This window comes from Piliocolobus tephrosceles, chromosome 10, assembly GCF_002776525.5.
Source record: "Piliocolobus tephrosceles isolate RC106 chromosome 10, ASM277652v3, whole genome shotgun sequence".
Lineage (NCBI taxonomy): Eukaryota > Metazoa > Chordata > Mammalia > Primates > Cercopithecidae > Piliocolobus > Piliocolobus tephrosceles.
In genome coordinates, this window is record NC_045443.1 from 100366071 (window position 1) to 100372948 (window position 6878).

At 41.5% G+C, this 6878-nt stretch overlaps 1 pseudogene; it reads left to right on the forward strand.

Annotated features, from left to right (window-relative positions):
• Positions 1 to 4815: 4815 nt before the first annotated feature.
• LOC111538779 lies at positions 4816 to 6113 on the forward strand (annotated as a pseudogene).
• Positions 6114 to 6878: the final 765 nt, after the last annotated feature.

Here is a 6878-nt window from a genome sequence, read left to right on the forward strand (position 1 = left end):
TCACTTGACACAACTCCCAGTCCCCACCTCTAGAAATTCCGTCAATTTAAGACACCAATTTGAATAGCAATGCTCCAAGCAATACAATGGGGTCAGCAGAATCCTGGTAATACCAAATTGAGAAGGAGGCAGAGCTAGGGCTGAAACAACTTTCCTGGCCCTAAGCAGGGTACATGCTGCCTGCACACTTGTCAGGCAGTATACTGAGGGCTACACTGGGACTACCTTCATCCTTTGTGATGACAAATTGAAGTTGAGACTCATAGTTCAATAGCCTTAGTCCTTCTAGTCTTCTCGTGAGCTCAAGTTTCAATGGTTCATTCCTGTTTCGTTTTCTGGGGTCAAAGGCTATCTATATAGCTGGTTCAGAGTCTCACCTCCTCCAAGACAGAAGTGCTTTTCTCACCCACACTGAGCTCAAGACATATTGGCTTTCTTTCATTTTCTCAAATGCATTATCTTCCTTCTACTTCAGGACCCTTTGCCATACATGCTCTCCTCTCTCTCCCATTCCGAAGAGCTGTTCCCTTTTAAAAGATCCAGGGCCCAGGTTCCTCACCATACCAATCAATTTAGAACCTCCAGGGATTGGATCTAGGCACCAGTATTCCCTTTGCCAGAAATGCACAAGCTGTTCCCTTTGCCAGAAATGCTCTCCTCTCTCTCTAGTACTTCTTCAAGAAAGACTTTTCTGAGACCCCCAAATGAAATCAGATTCTGCTATTCGATGCTTGTATAGCACCTTGTACCTTTCCTTCATCATGCTTGCTACAGTTTTGTTATGCCTTATGTAAATATTTGAACAATTTCTCTAAATAAGTCTAATTAAGGCAGAAACCATATCTCTTTTGCTCAGAACTGCATTCCAGCCACTTGCATTGTGCGCAGAACACAGTAGGGCCTCAATAAATACTTGTAAATGTAAAGCACTCTTTCTAGACATTGGAGGTCCTTACATATTCGCCCCATCCACCCAAGATGATAACTCATTTGCCTTAGACAGGTACCATTCTCATCCTAAGACACCCATTCTAGGCCCTGCTAAATCTTCTGGGCATCTGCCACCTCCCTGCTGGCTTACTACATACTCCCAAATTTTAGACTCTGTCAGTCTACATGAGGCTCCCTGTCACTTCCAGGCATAGCTATTACCATTCCCCATCTCCCACTCCAAACTGTCTGAGCCTCCATGGATCCTTTTTTTTGGCAGAGGAGAGCACTCTGGCACTGACCTGACAGAGTTCCCCAGGTGTTTACTCTCCATTACACTATTAAGCAGGAAATATGATTACCACTGTTTTTAAATATCTTGTGATCCTCACGTATAAAGCAGGAATAATGGTGCCTACCTCAAAGGGCTGATGGAGAATTATATGAGATAACCTGCATTCACAGTACATTGCACAGTAAATATATATTTGGAATTTTTATTACTAGTAATAACTTCAAAAATCCCCACTGGACCCCACAAAATGTATTAGCGCTGCTGTTTGTACTTACTAAGATGATGGAAAGCTAATATGGATTTGATAATTTTAAATGAGCTCGCATTTTATTTGTTATGACAGTATTACAATCCAATAGTACATCTAGGAGTGGAGAATAAAGCTTATTTCCACTTCAAGAAAATATATGACATGGCCGAGGATTAAGGTCCTTTGCACAATTCCATGCCCTAATCCTCCCACACTATGTCCTCCGCCTTCAGGTTGAGAAACACAGCTTGAGACTCTAAGCTGAAAGTAAATACTTTGGAAAATTTTATGCGTCCGGTCTCTTCCCTCTCATTTGATTCTTTCTTTAAACATGTTCTGTCAAACAAGCCAGAATACCAGCCCTTTGATGCAGAAGCTGCTGCTGTCCAGGCATATAAAGATTGGGACTTTTAGCCCATCCATTTTGTGGCAGAGAACTTAAAAGATGTCAAGGCTGAGCTCCAGTGAGTGTGGGATGGGGTGGAGAGTGTGGGGAGGAAATCTCAGTGTGGCTTTAATCCCACCACAGAAGGCGTGGGCAGGCTTGAAAGGAGAATAGCTCATGCCTCTATTCTTTCACTCAATAAATCTTTATTGAACACCCTACTAGGTGCCAGGAACTGAATACAGCACTACGGACTTCTAAGCAGTGTGACCTGAGGCAAGTTCACTTTCTTAAACCTCCAATTGTCACCTGGGAAATGGAGATAAGAGGGTTGCAGTGGGTCTTAACTAAGGTAATAGAGGCACAGGGACTGGCACATGATCAGTGTGCACCGAATGCTCATTCCTGAGCTGTTGTTCACATGTGAGCAAGGCGGCTGCCGTGTTGCCATCATGAAATTTCGAGGCAAATGGGACACAGAGAAAAGTACACAGGAAATTACAATAGCTCTTGATAAGAGTAACATAGGTGCGTGGAGCACACAGGGGCACCTAATTCAGACTTCCTGGAGGAAAAAAAAACATTAAAGCATACACTGAGACATTAAAGGTGAGTGTCAGTTCCTCAGGTGAAGAGGGCAAATAGAGGCACATTCACTCCTCTCCTACAAAGAACACCCATTTCCAACAGAGGGACTAACCTTCGCTGCACACTGGAATCACCCCAGGATCTTTAAAAAATACTGGTACATAGTTCCCACCTGAGAGGTTCTACATTAGTTGGTATGGTGAGAAGCATGGGTTCTGGGGCTTTTAAAAGCAGTCAGGGCTATAAGCCACTAGGTCTCTTCACAGCAAGGATGGGGCCTTTGCCCCAAGCATATCAGGCTTTTATCAGCCTGCCTCTCTTTCCCACCTAACCAGAGGTACCCAAATTGTTCTCTTTGGGGGAATCAATGGTAGTCATTCTGCCGTGATGGAGTCAATGTTTCTCAGACTTTAAAGTGCATATAAATCACCCGGTCATCTTGTTAAAATGCAGGTTTCAATTCAGTCAGTCTGGGATGGGGCCTCGATTTTGCGTGGCTAACGAGCTCCCGGGTGATATTGATTCTACTGGCCATCAGACTGGGATATGGCTAGCAAGGACTTTTATCTAAAGTTTTCCAGTATTTCAAAATTTGAAAGAGTATAATTTTAATTGCATAGAAAAGCATAACAGAGTAAATTCCAAATGAGTGCTGGAACTATAAAAGCAATAGAGTATGTTATGCCTATCCCTGTTCACATGATATGCTTTATTTTTTTGTAGGCTAGTTAGTAGGAAATTGGCAATAAAATGCACAGTTATGCAACAAACTAGGTTTGGGCAATTGGTTTTTGTTATCAAAGTAAAAATATATGTTCTCAGAGAGCTCCCTATAGAATGTCTTGGAAACCACTGAAGAGGAAGAAGTCACAGATAAAGCCACATAGAGAAGAATATAGCAAAATTATTGAAAATTTTGTCTCTGAATTCAGACTCCTTGGGTTTAAGACTGATTTCTACCATTTTTTGCTGTGTATCCTGGGATAAGGTAATAAACCTCTCTGTGCTTCTTTTCCTCACTTATTAAATAAACAGAATAACCTATTTCCTTGAGTCGTTGTGAAGATTAAATGAAATAAATGCAAGGAGCTGAGAAAAGTGTGTCTCTAGAGGATAATGTATGATCAGTAAAAGTTAGCCATGATTTCCTCACTTAGCCTGGGATATATTTGCACATTGATTAGGTCGTAACCCTGTGACTTTTATGAATTCACTGCTGGCTCACCCAGTCTTTGAGATAGCACTCTGCCCAAACACCCCTGTATTGTAGCTGCTTCCCTAACTCTCCTAAGCATAGACTCTTTAACTCAATGCTATGCAGTTATTCATTCAGCTACTACTATGTGCCCACCACCTACCAATCACTGTGCCAAGTTCCAGGCTAATGAAAGACACATCTTTTGCCCTCAAAAATCTTACAGGTAGGAAAGGTGAAACCTTTGCAAATAAAACAGTAACTAGAATAATAACAATGATTACTTGTGATTAGAGGTAAAGACAGAAATAGACCTGAGGTTGGAGGATCATGGAGCAGCTTCTCATTCTATCTTATTTAGGATGGCCTTTGGCTCTCAAATTCAGAACTGCAACAATGCTTTATTATAAATGTTTGCCATTTGACCTGTAAGCTCCTCTTATTTGCAGTTTTGGGTTATGTAAAATTAAATAATGTCAAATTTCATTGATATCGTACCATTGAAATCCTACATTTTCAACCAACTGAAAATGACAGATATAAGTTAAGATACACTATCAGAACATAATTTTGTCACTGTCATCTAAGTCAGGGGTAAGCAAACTTTTTCTGTAAAGGGTCAGATGGTAAATATTTCAGGCTTTGTGGGTCTTGCAGTTTGTCACAATTACTCGACTGTATCATTGTAGTGCCAAACCAAACATAGACAACCTATAAATCATGTGGCTGTGTTCCAGTAAAACTTTATTTACAAAAATAGGCAGCAGATCTACAAATCTTAGTTTAGGGACCACCTCCCCATCTAAGTGCCCATTTTCATTTGACACTTTCTTTACTCAAACATTCAAGACAAAATGATCCCACACCTTCAAAGATATAACAATCTCACTGTCTTATTTGCATTTTTCATTTATTCATGAAGTGCTTGCTTATATGCGATCTATAAGATGCATTGTCAAAAAAGCGGTATTTATATCTTTATTTTTAATGGTAAAATTTTATGTAATGCATATGGCTGTTTTCTACAGTGACCAGAAAAGCTGCAGAAGGAAAACCCTAAAGATTGTATAAGAATTCATTATTTTTAGAAACTTAAATGAGAAAGCCAGAGAGATCACTTACACTAACAGACACAGTGGTTAAGAATGTGAACTCGCTCTCTCCTCCAGCCGCCCAAGATGCCGAAAGGAAAGAAGGCCAAGGGAAAGAAGGTGGCTCCGGCCCCTGCTGTTGTGAAAAAGCAGGAGGCCAAGAAAGTGGTGAATCCCCTGTTTGAGAAAAGACCTAAGAATTTTGGCATTGGACAGGACATCCAGCCCAAAAGAGACCTCACCCGCTTTGTGAAATGGCCCCGCTCTATCAGGTTGCAGCGGCAGAGAGCCATCCTCTATAAGTGGCTGAAAGTGCCTTCTGCCATTAACCAGTTCACCCAGGCCCTGGACTGCCAAACAGCTACTCAGCTGCTTAAGCTGGTCCACAAGTACAGGCCAGAGATGAAACAAGAGAGAGGCAGAGGCTGTTGGCTGGGGCCGAGAAGAAAGCTGCTGGCAAAGGGGACCTCCCCACTAAGACACCACCTGTCCTTCGAGCAGGAGTTAACACCATCACCACCTTGGTGGAGAACAAGAAAGCTCAGCTAGTAGTGATTGCACACGATGTGGACCCCATCGAGCTGGTTGTCTTCTTGCCTGCCCTGTGTCGTAAAATGGGGGTTCCTTACTGCATTATCAAGGGGAAGGCAAGACTGGGACGTCTAGTCCACAGGAAGACCTGTACCACTGCCGCCTTTACACAAGTGAACTCGGAAGAGGAAGGCTCTTTGGCTAAGCTGGTGGAAGCTATCAGGACCAATTACAACAACAGATACGATGAGATCCGCTGTCACTGGGGTGGCAATGTCCTGGGTCCCAAGTCTGTGGCTCGTATCGCCAAGCTCGAAAAGGCAAAGGCCTTGCCACTAAACTGGGTTAAATGTACACTGTTGAGTTTTCCATACATAAAAATAATTAAAATACAAATTTTCCGTAAAAAAAAAAAAAAAAAAGAATGTGAACTCTTGCTGTACTCCACAAGGTCAAGTCCTGGCTCCACCATTTACTAGCATGTGACTTTGGATTGTTCTTAAACATTTATTGCCTCAATTATTCCTCTATAAAATAGGGCTATTAATAGTTCTTCATAAGGTTATGGTGAAGATTAGATCAGATGACCAGTGTAATATTAATAGGACAGGGTAGGTACCCAATAAGCACTTAACAAATGTAGCTATTGTTTTTGTTCTTCTCACTTTTGCTTGTGGAAGGCAACCTTACCTTGTGCTTGCCTTATTTTTTCTGCCAGGAAATGTGCTCTGAAGATCAAGAGGTCCTTCTCAGCAGGCTACAATCTGATCAGCTGCAGCATAGATGTGTTGGACTCACCCCAAAGAGTCAAGATGGTCTTCAATGAAATGAGAGCAAATTTGGAATAACTCTGCTTTAACCTTGAGAAAGTTTCCTAAGCTTCAGCTACATATCTTGGGGTAGCTTTTATCTACCCTGGGATTTTTCCAAGACTGTTATATTAATCATGAGAAGGTTTCTTAGGCTGTCCTCACCATGTTTAAAAGCAAGAGTATTTGCTGGCTATTCCTACACAGTTATTTTTTCCTTTGCTGATTCCACTTTGTTTCTATTCTCATTGTCATCTCTACTGAGACATGTTTTGTGGTTGGAGCCAAAGTCTCTCATATATATGCATTTGGTAAAGGCCCAGAAGTCCTCTATTTTCGACCTTCTCCAATTTTTCAGCAATCACTATGCCTTGTAGACTTGTGCCAGCTTAGAATACTATGTAGAGTCAGTCTTGGACAGTTTTGTCCCACAGGCTATCAAAGGGCACTCCAGATTTGCTGGATGGATGGACTTTTAATTAAGCTGTATGTACCAAGGTGTCTGAAAACTTTGAAGCAAGAGAAAATTATGTGTAAATTACCTAACGTCGTGTCTGGCATGTTCTAGGACAACACTGTTGAATAGAACTTTATGTAATAATGGAAATATTGTATATTTGTGCTACCCACTACAGTAGCCACAGCCCCATGTGACTCTTGAGCACTTGAAATGTAGCTCTTGCGAGGAAGGAACTAATGAATTAATGTAATCTCTTTTAATTTATTGGCCACAGTGCAGTTATAGGACAGGTTGCATGTGTTCTGTAATTCTTGCAAGTCTTGTCAAAGCAAGTAGTACAGGTT